A 23,834-nucleotide genomic window follows, 5' to 3' on the forward strand; every position below is an offset into this window, starting at 1 on the left:
ATATAAATAATAATATTTTATATATTCTCAAAACTTGATATATCTTAAAATATTCTTCTAACATCCTATAAAATTATTTATGCAACATAAATCTCAAAAATAGCAAAAAAAAATTACATCTCTTTGAAATAATTTTCTATGGTACTTACAAAGTATAAGACATACTGATAGATTTAAAACGACCATGTTTAAGCCTTTCTCGCTTTTCATGTGGTATCCAATTTGACAATTAAAAGTAGCAGCAGTATTTTCAAAAGATCTCGCTCTAATCGTAGCCACAAGTAAAAGCAGATTAATTTATTATAGTTCTTTTCGAGTACGCAAACGAAATGAGATTATCATACTAGTTGCATGGCTGAAAGATAATGCTTTGATCTGGTAGCAAAATAAACAAATTAAAGAGCATGGGAGTCTGGAAACTGATATATAATGCCAATGAGTTGCAGGCTGTACATTTCTGATAATAATCCACCAAATATATATATTGTAAAGAAGATGCAACTTGTCCAAGTTTGACGGCTAAGATGAATTGACCGTCGCGAAAGGAAACATCAACGGCATGAGGGCAGGATTGCTGTGATTTTCCCTGAAAAAGATCAATTTGTTGTTTATGGTGACATGCTGATGGGATAAATATGTAGTTTATCCAAGCAACTAATTTTCTGTTAAGAAACCAACTCCACTACAGTCCCTCTCATTATCCTTTGATACTCAAACAAATAAAGTTAATAACATAGTGCTTGGTGCATTGGTTTCATCAACTTTTCCAGCAACCGTTTTTCCATTAGATTCCAGAAGCCATAATGGCTTTCTTCCTCAAACATTTTCTAACAAAAAAATTGCATACCCATTTTATTTAATTTTTTAAAAACAATTTTGGACCTGATTTTATTAATTTTTAGATCGGCCACTATTTTTAACCTCTTTTAGTTCGAAAGTTTTTGATTTTGGGGAATTGTATCAAATTCAATAAAAAACCATTAAGCAGAGATTATATATATATATATATATATTAATTAGATTATCTTTTTACCTTCAAAAAAATTAATAAACAGAGAAGAAAACAAAAGAAAATTAACTATTGACAATTCAAGATTAAAATCGTCGAATATGATAAAAAATAAAAGAAGAAAAGTGGTGCAAGAGAAAAAAATAGAAAAAAAAACGACTGAAATCATTTAAATATCATAATATAACATTTGATAAATAGTTTAGATAACAAAATAAGATAAAGGTATAATGGTTCCTAGTTGAATATAAAAATATAATTCTCCGAACACTTGAAAGAAAATTGAATATATTTATGTGAAATGCATATGCCCGCCTCTGATATCAAACCTGGGTATTTGGGCTAGGCTAGAGAGTAGATGTTCCATTGGAGAGCAGCAATGGGTAGAAACTCCCACTCGGTACCTTTTCTGACTGCTGGAAAGCTCAATTGACATTTCCCAAATATTAAAAATTTGAGCTTCACAAGGCATGGTGGGGATCAAACTGGTTGAAAATAAAAAAAATCCTAAATAAAATGCCCTCGAACGATATTCTAATGTAGAATTAGCTCCCTTTAACATGATCTTATTTGTTTGATTAGTCTAGTATGATTAAAGTAGTATTTGTTTAAAACATTCTTAATCATTTTGACAATGAATGCTTAAATATCTATGCAAATATGGTGCTCAAGCCCGAAACTTCTAGGGATAATAATCACCTCTTAACCACTAAGATAACTTAGTTTGTACTTGTAACACCCAAATCCCGAGTTAAGAGTTTCGGGCTAACCCCAGAGGACCTTGGATAAATCCCTTGGATCTTAAGAAACCTTGACCCAAGTTTGAGTGGTTTTGGGTTTGGATTGAGCCCAACATGTGTTAAAAATGGGATTTTTTATTTGAAAGTCAAACTTGAAGGACCAAGGAAGTAGTTTACCAATTTGTTTTATGAAAAGTTGATTCTTTAAATGTTGGTGAGATCACACGTTTATTTCTCTTCTTCCTCCCCATCCATTTTGTTATCTTTTTCCTTCATATTTCTGTCATTTCCTCCCACTTGAAATCATCAAAGGTGAGAACTTTGAAGTGTGAAAAGCCTTGTACATTTTAGAAGAGGTAAGAGTTGAAATCTCTGCACCTTAGCTTTCTTTTAAGCCCTCAATATCAAGTTTTGGTCATGTTTGCCATACAAGTAGTTAGTGGGGGGTTAGGAAACCCAAGTGTTCCAGCGTATTTTTGGTGGATTCAAGGCTCAGGAGTTGTTCATAATCTTTTCCTAAACATCTAAGCAAGTTAGTAACTCATTCTTTGATCTTTGTCTAGTGAGAGAAGTGAGAGAAGTGAGAGAAGTGAGAGAAAGTTCCAAGAACAACAGAAAAGAAAAGTCAACCGTTGGTTGAGCTTTGAGCATTTCCAGCTTCTTAGTAATCCATATAACACACTCATAACTCAACTATACCACTTATAGATCACTAGGTGTGCTTGTTTGGTTTTGCATAAGTTATGAAGCATGTAAGCATATTCATGGTAGATTTCAGTATTTTGATGTTTTTCAACATGTTTATAAACCTATTATGACCACTCTTAATATACATAGAACTTAATAATGTCTGGGAACCTCAGTAGGCCTTTTGGGTGAAATGGGGAATCATTTTTGTGCCTAAACAAGGCATTTATGGGCTTGAGTATCAATACTGGAAGAACAATACCAATACTATTCGCCAGGCAATTTAAAACAAGGGAGTTTTGGGCTAGAAGTATCGATACTTATTAATGGGGAATCGATACTGATGGTTGGGTATTGATACTCGCAGGAAGAGTATCAAACCAAGTTCACTTAACAAATTCTAGTAGTAATTTTTTGTGTCGATACACATGGGAGTATCATTAGAGGGGTAGAGTATCAATACTCCCCGTATGGGTATCGATACTAAGGCCTTTTTTAAAAGATGGAAGCCATTTTGGTATCGATACTTGGGATAGTATCGATACCCTAGTATATAAGTATCGATACTTAGTCCAAAAGTATCGATACTACCCTTCCTCCTTAGCTGATAATAGTCATTTCAGTATCCATACCACAGGGAGGGTATCGATCCTTAGGAGTCAATAGCGATATTGAAGGACTCAGTATTAGTATCAGCGTACATCTTTGGGCAAGGAATCCAAATGGTTAAGGGTTGAACTTGACGGCCCAATAATAATAGAATGCCACCAAATAAAACTATAAGTGAGAACAGTGATAAACACAACACAACTAGAAACAATAATAGTTAGGACATCATAAAACTAGCCTTGTTTGATACTTGAGAAACAACCAAGACACCCAAGTTACTTTGGCAGATGACGATCGCCTTATTTGGATATATCTCACTTAGTGTCAAGACACTTTAGTTTCCAGCTGGGCGTAGATTCCCCTAGACTCGATGGAGTAAGTTGGTCGGGTGTACGTTTCCGATGCAGTTTCGGATCTCACCCCAGATATCCAAGGGTATCTTAGGTAGTCTAGAGGGGTGTTTGCTCTTAGATGCAGAACCCTCAGTCGCACCATGATGCCTACCTTAACATGTCATGTCAGCATTCTTATGTTTTCATACATATGCAACTAGCATGCTCATTTAGTGAATTCATGTAGTATAGTGAAGTTGTTAGTGTGGTACTAAGCTCATAAGCTCAGCGTTCAGAATGTGTTTATGTACGTAGGTTCTTAGGTGACTATTCAGGAGCATTATCTTCGCCAGCAATTTCCGGACTAGCCGCGGCACCAGAGTATCTCTTGAGTTATACTTAGAGGACATGTACTATTTATAGACTCTTTTTTATTCAGTTGTAACTCTATTTTTTAAAATTTAGTATTATTATTATTTTGGATATTTTCAGAGCTTCCCCGTATTTGTAACCTTGACTTGCTACGATTTTATTTTATATTATTATGGATGATTTTTATATGACTTTTTATAGTCATTTTTAAAAGAAAATTTTTGGGTTAGCCACTTTAGTGGTCCCGTGTGACACTTTAATCCTTTGACCTTCGGGTCAGACTGGATTAAAGTGTATTGAGAGTCTATTTAGTGGTTTATTGAGTGGATGGAGAGTCTATTAAGTGGTCTCAGTGATGAAAAGAAATATTATTCTCCTCAGAGGACTTGGGTTCAAGTAATTATGTCTATAGGATGTATAACTGTATATGTATTGTCAATAAACTAAAAATATTATGAACAAATGCTAACTTATAATCGAATAATACTATTAAAAGAATATAATGGTTGGGATCCACCTTTTACTTAACTTTTTTTCATGCATATATTATCCTCTAATGAAATCAACTCCTTCAGCCATCTAAACTAAAACCACTAGAGAGAAACTAAACATGATAACTTCAACAACATCCACCCAGTTATCCTAGGAGTTGCTTGAAATCATCCATCCAAGAAAATTTCTACTACATGTCTCTCTTTACCCAGTAGAAGCCCCGGCAATTTCCCCATCTCAACAACATAGCCATTCCATCAACGACTACTTCCACACAAATGCGCCCATTGTTGTCTTACTCCTCATTTGCACCATCATTTCCACTTGGGGGCTGTTTTGTGTTGTCAAGTTCGCAATTAGGGGCTCAACTTCTGCTTCAGCCAAGTTAGCCAATGCAGGAGTTGAGCAGAAAGTGAAAGCCTTAAAGGCCTTCTCTATTGTAAAATACGCAACTGAGTTAAAACTGCCGGCATAGACACGGCTTGTGTTATATGTTTGTCGGAGTTCGTTTCCGGGGAGTATCTTTGGATTTTTCCGATGTGCAACTATGGATTTCATACTCATTGTATCGATACATGGCTTAGTTCGCATTCTTCATGTCCTACGTGCAGGTACTGCCTGACTGAAACGGACCCAAAGAGCGATGATTTCAGCCATGCTGGGACTTTGCCGGTCCAGGAAATCATGAGCATTGAAGAGAACTAGAAAATTGTGCATAATTACAGGGTAACTCGGCTGGTTTTGGTGTAATCGAACAATTTAATGTGATTGGATCAAAATATTCAGCAGATCGTACGTTCAATCTTGCACAAGTGAAATGCAATGAGGCAGCGACCAAGGGAGACGCTTTTTAAAAAGAAAGTATTTAAATACGAAATAGGATAAACATGGCAAGAGTAGTTTAGAACCACTTTACACTGTTAAAGACACAATATTTGTTAAAAGACTAAAGCAAAAATAAATTAATAAGGAGTTAATATTAACTCTGGTTAGAATTTGCAGTCATTTTCAAAAGTGGAATTGATTTTAATTCATATTACTTTTATCAATATAAAAGTGATTACAAAATAATATATATTTTAAGTGCAATCAATTATTTAACAATTAATACTTAACTACTTATATCGCAGTTGTTAGTATTCGAATCCAAAACTTTTAGATATAATAATTATTCTTTTAACCATTAAACTAATTTAATTCATGTATCTTAATTCATATTTTAACATACGTTTTTATTAGCTTTTTGTATCTACCATGTTGTAGGTTATAAAGTATTGGATGCAACAGTATCAAATTAAACGTATCTTCCTCATCCTTTACTTTGAGTTAAATATTACATTAAGTGTCAAATTTTATCCATATATTGAACTCAACAAGCCATTATCCAAAATTCGTAAAATTAGGGGCACCAAAAATTATTTCATGAATTAGGATATTTGTTATTAGTATGTGACGAATCTCGATAAAATCATTCGACGACTTTTGAATATTATGTAGATTAACTAATGACTTCTAAAAACTGTGTGAATGGTCCAACTAGCGTGCATGTAAGTAACATGGGGAAGACATCATGCAGTCAATACGATTTCCAAAAATCATTATACAGTCCACACTATTTTCAGAAAGGATCCTGTCATCCTGTTGAGATCCATTTGATAGATAGAAAACGCCCTAATTCATAAAATAATTTTTTTTCACCACATAATTCAAGTAATTTTATCGTCCAATTTTTTTGCTCGGTAAATATGATTTTTATTATCATTAATAAAAATTTCTGTCCAAATAGAATGCTTTGTTAAAACCTCTTTAGACTTAAGTGGAGGAAAAAATTACTTTTTATTTGGCAAAACATGAACAAGATGAAACGCAATATCCCCAACTCATTCGACCACCGCCTACAAACTCTCCTAGAAAAAGGCCATCAGAGTTGCAAAACAAAACCATTACAAATCCTCTCCTTTCTATTGTAAACTAGAATGCAATAGTAGACTATACAAACCAGAGAGCAGAAGCTTTAGCGCAGAAAACCAGTTACCCATGAAAAGTAAAAAGATCAAGGCCAATGCGAATATCCACAACCAAGCTATTACCAGCTAACAACTTAACAACAACAACCAGAACATAGATTGCAGAAGATGTGAGGACAAAACAAGCCCCAAATACTTACCACCAAGCTTTAAATAATGTATCTTCCTTCGCATCTCATCGATCGTTAGCAGCGAGGACAATCCATTATCACTTCGATTAATATGACTAAAAAGAATTCTTGCAAATTTACTCCTTAGCCTGTCAACTTCCAAAAACAGAGGCCACCATTCCTACGGGAGATGAAGTGGACAATCCATCCAATCCAATACCAATTTAAAGTCGGTTTCCACAACCATTTCCCTTAAAACTAACCCTCTTGCCTCAATAAGCACTTCCAAGGAAATTTTAATGGCTGAAATTATCACAAATTTCACCCCAAACTATCCACAGAACCTGAGAACATTGCGCGCAACACCCCATCTGCCAAACAAAGCACACCTCTACACCCAGATAATTCATCTTTCACCGAACCAACCACCCTGAATTTTGCTAACACATTCAATGAATCTCCCCTTTCCCCTCATATAACCCACCCATGAATCTCGGTTTCAATGCCAATTTTCGGGCAACTAATGAGTGATTTATTATGTCATTATTTTGTTGATAATTCCTCTTTGTTGTTTCATTGATATCGTTGTTTTTATTCAATTTTGTGTAGGACTTTAATTTTTGGAAAACAATATTGAAAGAGCAAGTTATGCAATTTTTTTTTCTCTAGAGTCAAGGCTGGACTCATGGTGTCCGACATGGTAGATTCTAGCAGTCCAGACAACGCCAACTTCTAGAAGGCGATCTAGTCATCATTATCCAGAAGGGAGGTGTGCGAAAATTACTTAAGATTTAAGTTTGCATTTAAATTCAAAACAAATATTTGAGAATTATTATTTTGTCATTCAGGAGTTTATTATTTGAATTTTTTTAGATTTTATCCTTAGTTATTTCATTTTATTTTCTTTAGGGTTTTATAAATCTATAAATACGCCATTGGGGTAAAGTTTGAGATGTACTTAAAGTTCAATTTTTTTTCTGGTTTTTATTTTTTCTAAAAGTTTTTCTTTTCATCTTCATTCTTACTTTACGTTTTTACTTTGTTCTCTTTAAAAACATGCTAAGTATGATTTCTATCATGCTTAGATAATTTTTTTTTCATTTAGCCGATGGCTTAGCGATGACACAATTCGTTTCATGAGAAATGAAAAGCACTTGATATCTTCGGATATCATTATCAATTTTCTACAAACTTGGTTTGGCAATCAGTCTTTCCTTTAAAAATATTAACGCTTTCATTTCAAAAAGAGCTCGTTGGTCTGGATGTTGTTTTGATTTAAAGTTGGGCGGAAAGATCAACTTATACCAAAGTTGACTTCCTATGAACACACTTAGCGATGGTCCACTAAGAGAAATTGAGATCAGATTCGATTCTCATTGAGACAACATAATTTGATTCGGGCTTTTCCAGTTCTTAAAACAGATTTGGTGCTAACGGTGATTGTTGTAGTTAGTCCAAACAAGTACTGAATTTCAAAGATTGACTTAGGAATATCGGTTTACCAGAAAGTAAAGTAAATTACAGGGGTTGGGCCTTGTAGACTGTAACCAACATGAATCCCAAAATAAAATCTCTTTCAATAATTGACATAAATTGAGGCAAAGCAAAGCTTGAGTCTATTTTTATTCAACTGATTTTCTTTTCTAAGTTTTACTTTCTTTATCTTTCTAAATTTAATTTTTCACAACCACTTTTATTTTTACTTAGCTCTTTCAATTAAAATCCCCCCTTATTTTCTATACTTTTTCACCAAAATCAGAATCAAACCTCTCAACGTCAGAAGATTCTTTGTCCTTGTTGATCGACCCTTCTTCTCTTTACTACGACACTTGTCAAATTGACGTTGTTGCAGGGGATCGAACCCGGGTTACCAGTATGACAGGTTGGAATACTTACCTCTATACTACAATGTGTATGTACAAGATTAAAACTGAAGAAGGTGTGAAATCGTCAAGAAAGAGCCAACACTGACTGAACACGTCAATGATGGAAGTGATGAAGAAAGAAATTCAGAAACTCCTAAATGTCGATGTGATTTACCCGATATCAGACAGTAGTTGGGTAAGTCCAGTCCATGTGGTTCCTAAGAAAACCGGAGTGACGATAATTGAAAATTCAGAAGGTGAATTAGTCCCAATGCAAGTTCAGAATGGATGGAGGGTTTGCATCGACTACAAGAAGTTTAATTCGTTAACTCAAAAAGAGAAAGATGCATACTTAGCATATTTTCGGACTACGTCGAAAAAGTAATTGAAGTCTCATAGATGATTTTACGGTATATGGTAATTCCTTTAATGAGTGTCTTTTGAATTTAACTAATGTATTGAAGTGATGTATTGAATTCAACCTTGTACTGAAAAATGAAAAATGCCATTTCATTGTTGATAAATGTTTGATTCTTGGTCATATCGTTTCTTCTGATATAATTTTATTAGGTAAGGTAAAAAACGATATAATACGCTCACTCCCACACCCCACAAATGTGATGGAAGCTCAATCTTTTCTTGTTCATGTAGGATTTTATCACAGGTTCATGAAGATTTTTCCGAGGTGGTGAGGTTGTTGTGTAATTTATTGCAAAAGGACAACGCTCTTGTCTTCAATTTGGAGTGTAAAAAATCATTCGATATTTTAAAATAAAGGCTTATCTCGACACCAATCGTTCAACTGCCTAATTGGGATTACCCCTTTGAGATTATGTGTGATGCGAGCGATTCAAGTGTTGGAGCTGTTCTTGGGTATAAAATTGATAAAGAACCTCATATCATAGCTTATGCGTCAAGGACAGTAGATGCGACTTAGAGGAATTTCTCGACTACTGGAAAAAACTCTCATTGTTTTTGCTTTAGAAAACTTTCGATTATATCTTCTTGGTACTAACATAATTATTTTCTATGATCATGAACTTTGAAGTACATGATAAGCAAGAAGGAGCTGAAGCCGCGACTGATTCGATGGATTTTACTCTTACAAGTGTTTAATCTGAAAATTAAAGATAAAAAAGTATGCAAGGATTTGGTAGTCGATCACTTGAGTCGGCTTTTCCTTTCTACGATTGACACACTTCTTGGCAAAGAATTCACTGAGGAAGGCTTGATGTCGACATAGTGAGCTACCCTATGGTTAATAGATATGGTTAATTACTTAGCCACCAGTAATTTACCTTCAGATTTTTCAAGAGTTTAAAATATGCGAGTCTCAATTTTATATTTGGGACGATCCATACCTTTGGAAGCATTGTTTGGATCAGGTAATTCGGTGATGTGTTTATGAAAGTGAGGTAAATTCTATCCTTAGTTTTTGCCATTCTTACTCTTATTAGATCACTTTGGATAGAAGCAAATTGCGCACAAGATTCTTGAGTGTGGATTTTACTGGCATAATATTATTCAGGATGCTTAATTATTTTGTAAATCTTGTGAAAAATGTCAGTGCGCCGGTAATTAAGTTGTCGGAATGTAATGTCTCTTTATTCGATTCATGTTTTTGAAATATTTGATATGTGGGGTATTAACTATATGTGTCATTTTGTTTAATCTTTTGGTAATTGTTATATGATTCCAACGTTGATTATTTCTTAAACTTGTAATAATGATGCCAGAACTACTCTTGAATTTCTAAAAAAAATTTTTTTCCAGGTTTGACACGCCGAGAGAAATAATTAGTGACCAAGGAATGTATTTTATTAATCGAATCATAGAGACACTAATGAAGAATTATGTCGTTACTCAATGGACCACCATGACTTACCACCCTTAGACCAATGGACAAGAAGAAGTTTCAAATCGAGAAATCAAGTCAGTCCTTGATAAAATTGTGAAGCTGAATCGAAAAGACTGGAGTTTGAAACTAAACGATGCCTTATGGGCATATCGTACCACCTATAAAGGTACCATTAGCATGTCCCCATACCTCATAGTCTTCGGTAAATCATTCCATTTACTGATAAAATTGGAGCATAAAGCTTACAAGGGGGTAAAGGAGTGTGATGTAGAGATGGACGCAATCAACGAAGCACAAAAACTTCACATTCAGGATCTCAAAGAAATTCATTGCAATGGTTACGCTATTGCTCATATATACTGTCAACACACCTTTTCGTCCTACTAGAATTCAAACTCCTAAAGATAGGATAGAATTTTGCTAGGATTCAAAAAATAGGATAGAGTTCTACTATGATTTAAACTCCTAAAGATAGGATCCACAAGCACTATAAATAGCCATTGTAACTCACTATTGTAAGAAGATTTACACACAAAACATAGAGGAAAGCACGGGAAGATACAAAGGCAAAACTATTGTAAAGGATTCGAAAAGGAAATAAAAGGTAGCATTTTCTTTTTTTCTTTCTTTTGCATGTGCACGTTATTTTTCTTGAGAATTGGTTCGAATAACTCAAAACGTGGGTTGCGCCGATGACCAAAATAGGTGGGGTTTCGAAATTTCGAACCTAGATCTACCCCGAGGCTTATTTTTAAAAACCGGTTTGATTTTCGGTTAAAGGAGGGGAAGATCTTTTTAAAAAAATCTATATTAGTCCCTTTATTTATTATATAGATATTTCATTCATTTATTTTTATTATTCATGTTATTATTATTATATGTATATATATATATATTAAATTATTTTCATTTATTTTTTTACTATATTTTATTATTATTATATATATATATTTCTTTAATATTTTACTTATAAGTCTAATATTACTATATATATATTGTAATTATCTTTATCTAGTCGTATATATTTTTTTATACTTTTAATAGTTTATTTATATACCTATTATTAAATATATATATTCTTAATTATTTTTTGATTATATCTTTATTTATGTAATATATCTTATAACTTTATAACTTTATATTATTTTTTATTATTTTCGTTTTTTTTATTCATTATTATTATATTATTTTTTTTTAAAAAAAAACCTTGTGTCTTTATCATTATCATTATTAAACATTATATTATATACTACTAACATAGAGGGCCCATTTTTTGTCTTATTTCTTACTAAAGCCCCCCACTTTCGGTGAATTGGGAGGGTAGCTTTTCTATTTTTAAGTATTTGGTGTATATATATAGCTTATTTATTTTATTAATACTTTGATATATATATATATATATTTTTTTTTCTTTTTTCAAATATTACTATATATAAATTATTACTTTACTATTTTTTTTCCTTACTTATTTTATTTATTTTATTTTTCCCTTGTATCTTATTTGTTTTCTTTACCTTGTTTATCTAACACATTTCTCGATTTTTTTTAAATCAATCAAGGGTAAGTAATTAGGATCGAAACTTTACCTTTTAATTTAACTTGTTATTTTTCTTAATTAAGACAACTGGAAATTACGTAGTACCGAAAGGGCGGTTCAAGGGTGCTAATCCTTCCTTGACCGTAACCGACTCCCGAACCCGACATATTTCTGGTAAGACGCAGATCAGGTAAGAAATAGGGTATCCGATCAACCCATTTATTTTTAAATAAATGGTCGGTGGCGACTCCAATCCACATTTTTCAAGTCGAAGCCCAATTCCGGGGCCCAACCGAAAGACGGTTGCGACAGCTTGGCGACTCTGCTGGGGACAGGTAAGTGAGTCAGGCTAAGGTAATTTTTAGTTGTCTTTTTAACGAAAAGGGTAAGTTTGAATTTTAAGGTAATTTTTCGATCCTTATTACTTACTTTTGATTACATTTTCGAGTAAATAGTTGTACTGACTGTTTTCTAATGATTTCATCTTTCTAAACTTTTTCATCTAAAGGCTCTATACCCGAGCTCCAAACCCTATTTAAGTGGGGGTGAAAGCGACGCCTTCGTGTGAATTTATTCTCCGTATGGGCCTAGCAAGTAACCTTCGGGATTCATATACTTTATGCCTTCGTGTGAATTTATTCTCCGTATGGGCATAAGAGAATGTATCCTCCCGAGTTCAACTTAGTCCACACAAGCCTGTGATGGGTTTAGGACTAAGGGTCTGGCAAGCCCAATGGGGCACCGGCAAGGATAACTCGGGTACCTTTTTTAGAACCTAAACCGGGAGACTACAAGGAGTTAGAGCCCACCCAAAACCTCATTCCAAACCCTAGGATGCCGAAATTATTTCCTAGTTTACTTTCTGTTCAAAGCATGCGAACTAGAAATTTATGCGGTTAGGATTTGTTTGAAAGTAGCATGCGGGATAGAGATCATGTCCGGGTAGGAATAATAAGCATGTGGGGTAGATATCATGTGGGGTAGGACTTTCATTTTTATGATCATTTTTGATTATTTTTTTTTCACCTCACTAACTCTTTTCATCTTTATTTTATTTTATTTTATTTTCATCACTTGCATCATAAAAGAGGTCATTGATCCACTAAAACGTGTTTGTTAAAACTCGAATAATCTGAATCCATGGACAAAGGTGTTGTAATACAAGAGATTAAAAACCCCGAGGTACGACTATGGTCCGAGAAGACTCAGAAGGAAAAGGGAGACAGTCTTCAAGGAAGCTATGTGTCAGAGCTGGTTAGCTACGCCTCTATCAGCCTAAAACAGAATAATGTGCAAGAACTTCGAGACATCTGAGAATGATCGGAAACAGAAGTTCAGTCAGCGGTATGGTGACATTGCATTTTTGCTTCATGTTAAGACCGATGAGCCCTTAATCAGAGTCTTGGTTCAATTTTGGAACCTGGGATACAATTGCTTCACTTTTAACCAGGAGGACATGGTACCTACCATCGAGGAGTATACTACACTATTGCACTGTGAAAGCATTAAACTGGAGTGAGCCTACATCAAACATATCAAGAGTCAGCCTTTCAAGAACGGACTGGCTAAGATTGCAGGAGTTGATGAAAAATGGGTGACTTACCGACTCTGAAACAAAGGTAACGGGCAAGGAATTGAGTGGATCCACATAAGGGAACTAATGAAGGACCACCCTGATGAATGGAAGACTATAGACATTTTTGCACTAGGTCTGGATGGCTTGATCATCTTTCCAAAGGTTTTGGGATGCATTGACGCAACTGTGGTGGAACTGTTTGAGCAACTTCCGAAATGAGTCAACCTAGCACCGACCATCTCAGCCGAGACCATTTGGTCTCTCAACCATTACCGAAGAGCTGGCGGAGGTAGATTCATTGGATGTGTTCAGTTCCTTCAAGTCTGGATTCACATCCACTTCTGGAAGACTAATGGGGTTGCCTACTGTAGATTTAGCACTACGTATTCACCTTTGAGAGAGTTCATCACCATGACATGACATGAAGGCGCTTTAAAAGAGAAATGGATGAAAGTCTTCACTCATCTTCAAGACCGGGATATTACCTGGAGAGCCCCCTGGTTGTTCCTCAGTGATGTTCTTTTCAAGTGTGGGAATTCTGACACTATGACCCTATTTGGACTTTGAGGTGCAGTTGGGTATGCTCCGTTGTTGGCACTTAGACAGTATGGGGCACATCAGTTTTTCCCAGCAACATATGGATTATCTATATCAGAGTTTATGTATCACAGTGACAGTTATAAGAAGATGATCAAAGAAGCAGTCGAGTCATGGAAGAAAGTATCTCGGATGGATGTCTAGAAGATTTAGTCCGAACATACCTTTTATTGTTTTTATATCTCTTATAAGATAAAACATTTTTGTCTGAATAAGGATTATTTATAATAATGGACACTTTTCTGGATCAATGCCTCGAACATTTCATTCATTCTTGCATTTTGCATTTTTGCCTTTTTGCATTTTCATCTACAATTTTAAGCATTTTCACAAACATGAAATTAAGTCATGAAGGACTCGATGAAGCGAATTTAACCACATGGAAGCAAGATTGTAACATTAAAGAGCCTAATTAGCTGATGATAGGACAAAGCCGGCCATGATGATCTAAGAAAAGAATCCTCGTATCCTAAGGACTACGATGTTGAAGCTGTTAGCTGTTACCACATAAGAAGCCCCAAACATTCCTCTGAGAACTATAAGGCATTGAAGCGCAAGATCCAAAACCTGATGGATTCAGGGGCATAAAAAGCCGAAGAAGGGGACATGACATATACCATTTGCACTTAGAGGATTGTTTTGTTTGAACACGTCTCTGATCTTTCATGTTTGCTTAATCTGTTAAACGATTGAATTTATGCTACTTTCTAAGGTGGAGCAATTGAACGAGTTTTAATCTTTAGTTCTTCGAATATTAAATGAATTAAGGATTCTTTTAATTCTTCAAGAATTATAGATTTTTGACATATGACAAGATTAGACATTTCTTATCCTGTCTCAAACCCCAGAATAAAATACCTTGATTCTTTGCCCAAAATAACTCATGGTCATTACCAAAAAGACCAAATTTTGACATTACCTCCCTTTGAAATTCTTGAACATTGCCTTTATCTTTTTGATACACCCATACTTTTCTTTGAGTCAATAAGATCACACCACTGCCTTTTTAGACTCAAAATTGACATTTTAACCCAAGGCATTGAGTTGTTCATCTGAACATGAGATTTATTCTAAAGACACAACTTGGGGCATCTTGCGGGGAGCTTGAACATTGAGACATCTGGGGAAAAAAGAAGAATTCATCCGAAATAATTCTATCACGCGTTAATTACACTGTTTTCATGTGAATAGAATTAATCCTGAAAATCTATCCCCATGGGGATACCTTTTCTGTGAGGACTTCCATGTATGAAATGATGAACGGCTTTCTTTCTTTATCCCTTCACAACAGGAGAAAATATATATCCCTTGTGTCCCCTTTTGAGCCTATAGTATTTTTCTTCTGATTCAACCCTAACCAAGGATCACCCTCCACACTGGGGGGCAATGTGGAAGAAATCTGCTCACATGAGTGAAGACATCAATCCAAAGGAGTTACCAAAAGGTGAACCAGATGCCAAGTGCAAATATTTAATCAGAATAAAAAGGGCAAAAAAAAAAAGCAAAAAAAGAACAAAAAGAAAAAGAAAAAGGGACAAAAAACACATGCAAAGATTCCCTAAAGACAAATGGCACATCAAGCTTCAAACTACAAGATTGATCAAGCACAATCATTCCCGAATCACTTCACTCGAAGATCATAGAGCATCAAGAGAAAGAGACATTTTGATAAAGACAAGATTAAAGGCATCAGAATGAATTGATCCTTGGTTCAACACCCTGAAACACTTGTTTGGGCCTATTTATCCTTTTCTTTCATAACCATGAACCCTGGCCTACATTACGTGCCTTAAAAGTCCTTTCTAATCATACATGGATTTCTAAACAGGAGAGACTATCTTCAGATTTCATCCCGCCCATCAGGATTAATCTTTGTTTGCAAAAAACAATGTAATTAATGTATGATAGAGAAAAATAACAAAGGGGGGTTCAAGACGTAAATCCTTAATAACATCTTGAAACCAAAGGAGTGTTCGAGTTGAAAACCTGAAAAGGCGGCTCGAATATAAAAATTGTGCAACTGAGGCGATCACACAAATTCCTCGATAAGGCATCACACAATCCGAGTGTGACCATAAAAGCTGGGAGTCGGAGAACACTTCTAGTAGATAAGCATGCAAGCTACCCCATCAAACCTTTGAGCATCAAATGTCAAACCATTTAGCATCAAATGAACAAAAATGCCAAACCTTTGACCAAACACAATAACCTGAGACTTTTTATCCTTTCTTTGCTTGACCATTTCCCAAAAATAGCTTTGATCTTGGCACATGTCAAATAGCTATAATTTATTGAAGGATTAACATTGTAATTAATTCTTTGATATCCGATGAACTCTAGTTTTATGATTTGTCTCAATTGTAAAACCGTGAAAGTGACAATATTTTCAAAACTTTGGATCAAACATCTTTCAAAACTCTTTTAATTGATATTTTCAGAACTTTAAAAATAAAAGAGAAAGAAAAATATTTTTTTTCAAACAAGACAGTCTCTCTAGAGTGGATCTCGGTAAATGACATGTGACTCTTAGACATAAAGCTCGTGCTCAGAATCAATGATGAAGCAAGAAATGAGGAACATTTGGGGCATCTTTGAAGATTCAACATCAAATATTGGGGCATTTTTTGATATTGGGGCATCTTTGGGGATTCAACATCCTAATGCAAATTATCAGACCTTTTTCAGGAGATAAAATATAACCAATTCATGTTACATGCATCTTATGCATACATTTTAGAGCATCATATCTATCATTTTCTTTCCACGTACATAATTTTTACAGCTTTAGAGTCAAGTTCGACTTCAAGACGAAGGATACTCGATTCAAAAGCACCTTTACAGATTGATGTCGGTTGTTTAGCTCAGCAGCAAGAAGCTACACTTCAACCAACTCGACAGATAGAAAGATCGACATTCATTTTCAGATTCGACATTTCCAATATAAATTATGTCTCGCTTGAGACAGTGTCATTTAATGCAGATGATTATCTCATTTGAGATTGCTTTTTTAAAACAGACTTTGTCTCACTTGGGACTGTTTTACTCGAAAGAAGATTTATTTCACTCATGATTGTTTTTCTTAAAACAAGATTTGTCTCTCTTGAGACAGTTCTCTTGAAACATAAACATTGAAAACATTTCCCTTGAAATAAATTTAGTCTCTCTTGAGATAGTTTCCCTTGGAACTAAGTTTTGTCTCTCTTAAGACAGTTTCTCTTGAAACAATTTTCGTCTATCTTGAGACAGTTTCCCTTGAAACAAAACCTTTGAATTTATTTCCCCTAAAACAAATTTTTTCTCCCTTGAGACAGTTACTCTTGAAACACAAAATCTTCAAATTTATTTCCCTTAAAACATAATTTTGTTTCCCTTGAGACCGTTTCTCATGAAACAACAGATATCTTTGAGATTGTTTCCCTTGAAACGAATTCTATCTCTTTCAAGACAAATTCTTTTGAAGCATCATCTGAACCGTTACACTCAGCTCAGGCACATACTTGAGATGGTCGAGAAGCATTTCTCAAATCAAAAATAGAATATGCACATCAGATTTGAACATTTGAAGAATTCAAGATCAGGGATCAAAATTTGAAGATTCAAGAATCAAGATTCCAGACAGGCAACTGGAGATCGAGATTTCTCTCCAGAGCCCCAAGATAACATATGTTGCATATGCATTTTAGGCACACCTAAGAGCATTGCATCCATAGCATCATATATATGCATAACTTTTTCAGGTTTTAGCTAGAGTCAATTTCAACTTCGTGGCGAAGGATATTGAACTCAAAGCGACACGATTTGCTCGAGAGTGGATTTTAACTTCATGACGAAGGATATCTAGCTCGAAGCCAAACTTCAAAATAAAGGGGTCTCCACGGTTTCAACTTCACGGTGAAGGGAATTGTGTCCACCCGCAACATACAATACTTGGATTTCAACTTCACGACGAAGGATATTCAAGTCAAGGCTCAACTTCACAACGAAGGGGCCATCTGCGATTTCAACTCCACGAAGGAGGATATCGTGGCACTCGAGGCAACACAAGTTCAACTTCACAACGAAGGGACAACTGGTTGTCAACAAACAACTTCTCAATTTCAGAGTCAATTTCAACTTCACAACGAAGGATATTGGACTCCAGACAACGCAAGTTCAACTTCACGACGAAGGGACCGCTGCCTATCAACAACAACTTCTCAATTTCAGAGCCAATTTCAACTTCACAATGAAGGATATTGGACTTCAGACAACGCAAGTTCAACTTCACGATGAAGGGACCGCTGCCTGTCAACAACTTCTCAATTTCAGAGCCAATTTCAACTTCACAACGAAGGATATTGGACTCCAGACAACGCAAGTTCAACTTCACGACGAAGGGACCGCTGCCTGTCAACAACAACTTCTCAATTTCAGAGCCAATTTCAACTTCACAATGAAGGATATTGGACTTCAGACAACACAAGTTCAACTTCACGACGAAGGGACCGCTGCCTGTCAACAACTTCTCAATTTCAGAACCAATTTCAACTTCACAATGAAGGATATTGGACTTCAGACAACGCAAGTTCAACTTCACGACGAAGGGACCGCTGCTTGTCAACAACAACTTCTCAATTTCAGAGCCAATTTCAACTTCACAACGAAGGATATTGGACTTCAGAAAACGCAAGTTCAACTTCACGACGAAGGGACCGCTGCTTGTCAACAACAACTTCCCAATCGCAGAGCCAATTTCAACTTCACAACGAAGGATATTGGACTCCAGACAATGCAAGTTCAACTTCACGACGAAGGGACCGCTGCTTGTCAACAATAACTTCCCAATCTCAGAGCCAATTTCAACTTCACAACGAAGGATATTGGACTCGAGACAACACAAGTTCAACTTCACAACGAAGGGACGGCTGGTTGTCAACAAACAATTTTCCGGTTCCAGAGCCAATTTCAACTTCACGACGGAGGATATTGGACTTGGAACAATGCTACTTACTTGGATTTCAACTTCACGACGAAGGATATCCAACTCAAAGAAGGATTATTTGCCATCAAAATTATCGAGTTCGACTCCATTCAGCTCAATGACACATCAATCGCACTACTTTTCGGTTGCAGTCGAGGTTTTCAAGTCGAGGAGAGGACCTGGGTTAGCCGTGCCTTAGTGACAAGTAAAAATTTTCAAACAGCATAGCTTAAGTCAAGAAAAAGCTATCTGTCAATGAAGATTTCTCAGTTCTATTCCGATCCAAGGTCTTTAAACCGAGAAGAAGACCGAAGGGTAACGGGAAGCCACGTTCTGATTCAAATTCCGAACTACGACTTCAATTTCATATCATTCCAAGATGAACTCGACTTCACGACGGAGGAGTCATCTGTAACTCAATTCGACATGGAGTTATTGAAACATCAGAGTCAATTTTCAACTCCACCGAACGAAAAGTGTGTCTTTTAATCTTTGCCCTATCCCCGTTACACGACTATGGGCAAAGAGGGGCAGCTGTCAACACACCTTTTCGTCCTACTAGAATTCAAACTCCTAAAGATAGGATAGAATTTTGCTAGGATTCAAAAAATAGGATAGAGTTCTACTATGATTTAAACTCCTAAAGATAGGATCCACAAGCACTATAAATAGCCATTGTAACTCACTATTGTAAGAAGATTTACACACAAAACATAGAGGAAAGCACGGGAAGATACAAAGGCAAAACTATTGTAAAGGATTCGAAAAGGAAATAAAAGGTAGCATTTTCTTTTTTCTTTCTTTTGCATGTGCACGTTATTTTTCTTGAGAATTGGTTCGAATAACTCAAAACGTGGGTTGCGCCGATGACCAAAATAGGTGGGGTTTCGAAATTTCGAACCTAGATCTACCCCGAGGCTTATTTTTAAAAACCGGTTTGATTTTCGGTTAAAGGAGGGGAAGATCTTTTTAAAAAATCTATATTAGTCCCTTTATTTATTATATAGATATTTTATTCATTTATTTTTATTATTCATGTTATTATTATATGTATATATATATATTAAATTATTTTCATTTATTTTTTTACTATATTATTATTATATATATATATATTTCTTTAATATTTTACTTATAAGTCTAATATTACTATATATATATTGTAATTATCTTTATCTAGTCGTATATATTTTTTTATACTTTTAATAGTTTATTTATATACCTATTATTAAATATATATATTCTTAATTATTTTTTGATTATATCTTTATTTATGTAATATATCTTATAACTTTATAACTTTATATTATTTTTTATTATTTTCGTTTTTTTTATTCATTATTATTATATTATTATTTTTTAAAAAAAAACCTTGTGTCTTTATCATTATCATTATTAAACATTATATTATATACTACTAACATAGAGGGCCCATTTTTTATCTTATTTCTTACTAAAGCCCCCCACTTTCGGTGAATTGGGAGGGTAGCTTTTCTATTTTTAAGTATTTGGTGTATATATATAGCTTATTTATTTTATTAATAATTTGATATATATATATATTTTTTTTTATTTTTTCAAATATTACTATATATAATTATTACTTTACTATTTTTTTTTTCTTACTTATTTTATTTATTTTATTTTTCCCTTGTATCTTATTTGTTTTCTTTACCTTGTTTATCTAACACATTTCTCGAATTTTTTTTAAATCAATCAAGGGTAAGTAATTAGGATCGAAACTTTACCTTTTAATTTAACTTGTTATTTTTCTTAATTAAGACAACTGGAAATTACGTAGTACCGAAAGGGCGGTTCAAGGGTGCTAATCCTTCCTTGACCGTAACCGACTCCCGAACCCGACATATTTCTGGTAAGACGCAGATCAGGTAAGAAATAGGGTATCCGATCAACCCATTTATTTTTAAATAAATGGTCGGTGGCGACTCCAATCCACATTTTTCAAGTCGAAGCCCAATTCCGGGGCCCAACCGAAAGACGGTTGCGACATATACCAAGATAAAACTAAAGATTTTCATGATCGTCGTATTTCATTTAAATCTTTTACTATTGGACAACAAGTTCTTTTAACTCTAAATTGAAAATCTTTGTAGTAAATTACAGACGAAATGGTCATTACCTTTTACGGTAACTCCAGTATTCCATCATGGCACAATTGAAATTCATGATGATTCGGGAGCTTGTTTTAAATTAAATGGTCAATGATTGAAACTGTATTACGAGAATAATCAAGCTTGTTTGATCGAGGAAATTATTTTGAAAGAATCTGTAGTCTGAATCAGGTCGTTGACCTAACGACGTTAAATAAAGTTCTTTAAGGGAGGCAACCCATTTTATTTTGTTTTATTTAATTTTTCTTGTTACTTTTATTTGTTCCAATTTTATTCGAGTATTTTTCTTATTTTATTTTCATTTTCGATTTTCCAAGTACCTGATGTTTTTAATTGAATTTGAATGGATTCAAATTGATATATATTTTTTGAAATGTGGCAAAATCTCCCAATTCCTTTTTACCGCCCACATTCCACATTCTCCCCAATTGCCAACACAATCTCTAACACCCCTTGACCGATCGCCTATGTCAACCAATGAATTTATGATTTTAAATTTTTGGGGCGCGTACATATAACCTTATCACAACAAACTCATTCCCCAATTCAAACTCTTCACTTTTACTTTTATATCCCCACGTGACCCTATTAAATTACAACCCTTTTGTCTTTTCTTTTTCACTTTTCGTACCCTCTCTTCCTTAATTCCACAAAAACGATAGCCCTCACCAAACCAATAGCTGACTCACTCTGGGTGTCGTCTCGGTTCATCATGCCACCACTGTATCTCTACTCCGACCACTCTTCTGCCATCTTTAATCTCTCAAACCATGGTTCGTACAAGAAACCAAGGGAACCGAGACTCTCAAGTGCCAGTCGTCTTCCGTGGTTGTCGCCGGTTTACTACTTTGACATTCGTGCAAGTGCCAAGAAATTCTGATTTTGTGTCTCCATCGCCTTTTCCTCGGCATAGTGGACGTCGGTAATAGGCACCCGCGCATCCCTCGATTGAAATAAAACCAATTCACGTCACTCACACCGCTTCGCTTGTTGCATCATCGTCAGCTGACCATTATTCTAAGCAGCAAGGTTATGTCGATCCTTCATGACCACGACAGAACCGTTCTACACCAAGGCTTTCATCATCCTTCTATTCCATGTTGAAGGTCATCTCGTCCCAATCAATGTTGGATGTCGTTCTGCCCTACTCAATGGATTCGACAGTGCCCGAACATCCGGACGAGGTAAATTCTATACCAACCTCTGTCATGCCTTTGCTAATGTACTATCCCATTTATGGCTATACAGAGGATTTTGACACTAGTTTTTTGATTGAGGAACGCCTGCTACCACGGTGCGATCACGCTTCATCGTCACGACATCATCCCGAGCAGCCTTCATCATCTTCATTTGCAGTGAATTCTGGTGACATTCTTATGCCATCTGATGACCCATCGCCATATGTCAAAAACCCAAAATGGCACTAGAGAGGACAAAACTATGTTGTCCCAACCGAGGAAGAAATGCAAGGCTTCTTGCAATTCGACCACGATGAGCAGGTACAGTTTAACAACGTTCGACACTGTAAGTTTCAAGTCTATAAATACATCCCTATCCGCACTTTAGAGACTTTACATCAGAGGGATATTGTTATGCACTATTTCAATGCTATTGACTGGACTTTATATTCACATATTAAATATGGCACATTTTATGAATTCGTATTTGAGTTTTTTTACCGCATTTACGTTTTCGCAGTATAATATTATTAACGTGAATTCCCCAAATGTTATTTCTTTTTGGTTTTTGGGAGAATATTTCCATATGTCTATTACGAATTTTAACTTTTCTATGGGGTTCATAATGGATGTCATAAATTATAGTTATTTGACCAATTTACTTGAGATGCTATAGTATTTTGATGCCGATGTCGCCAACTCGTCTCTTACTAGCTCGATGGGGCAAACTTACAATGCCCGGAAGATGAATGGGTGGCATATCTATGACCTGGCACTTTGCTACATCCACCGGTTTCTTGCTTACAACTACTCGAGTCATAATGACACTATTTCTTCCTTAAGTAAGGTTGAGTTATTCTTTTTGTGGTGCATGCTTACTAGCAATAAGGATAACATGGGTTTTTTGTTTGCTCGTACCTTTAAGCGCGTTGTACGCTCCGACCGACCACTTATTCTCGGCCCCTACATTACAAATCTTGCTGCTTATCTTTCTCCATTGACTTTCGATGTTTCACAATTCAGTTATATGTTTTCTATGGATGCTTTAGATTAGCAATGCTTGGATACGATGGGCCTACTTGATGGAACTTCCGATTCTTCATACTTTGTGTCTCCCAACATCTTGACTCCTCGTTGTGAGCTTGTTTATCTTCATAGAGCGACACCTCCACCACCGACGAATGATCCACAACCGAACGTACAAGTGCAAATCATTGAAGTGCATGGTCGTATTAACTCCATCGAGACTAACATCACCGAAAATTTATCCTATCTTTGCCCGGGCACCTCCCATCGAGGCTGCGGTCACGGTCGTCACTAAATACGATGAATATTTCTATTCCCTCTCATATGCTTTTATTTACATATTGAGACAATATGCTTTAACTGAGGGGTAGAGAATAATTGCATCAATTTTTCTCTTACTTGTTTATATGATTAGATTTGAGTATTCCTTGATTGATATGTTGAGATTTTGCATTGCCGATCCTGTTTCTTACCTTGTTTCTTTGAAAGCCTTGTGAGTTATTGATTACAATTTTATTTGAATTAGGGTGCATGATAGTTAAAATGGCAGGATTAGTGTTTTTTTGAAATTTTCAATTGATCTCCCATGAGTTTATTGGTTGATATGTACTTGACTCGATGTATATTACATTTTCTTGCGAGAATTTGGCTTAAAAGAGCAATCTTTTTCATTATTGCTCATTTGTTTGATTGAATGTGCAAAGCTTAATTTTTTTGTTCTAGAACT

At 35.2% G+C, this 23,834-nt stretch overlaps 1 pseudogene; it reads left to right on the plus strand.

The window, feature by feature from the left end:
- Nucleotides 1-4,359: 4,359 nt before the first annotated feature.
- LOC120195510 lies at nucleotides 4,360-4,946 on the plus strand (annotated as a pseudogene).
- The last annotated feature ends 18,888 nt before the right edge of the window (nucleotides 4,947-23,834 follow it).

This window comes from Hibiscus syriacus, unplaced genomic scaffold (genome assembly GCF_006381635.1).
Source record: "Hibiscus syriacus cultivar Baekdansim isolate YM2019G1 unplaced genomic scaffold, ASM638163v2 tig00117016_pilon, whole genome shotgun sequence".
Taxonomy (NCBI): domain Eukaryota; kingdom Viridiplantae; phylum Streptophyta; class Magnoliopsida; order Malvales; family Malvaceae; genus Hibiscus; species Hibiscus syriacus.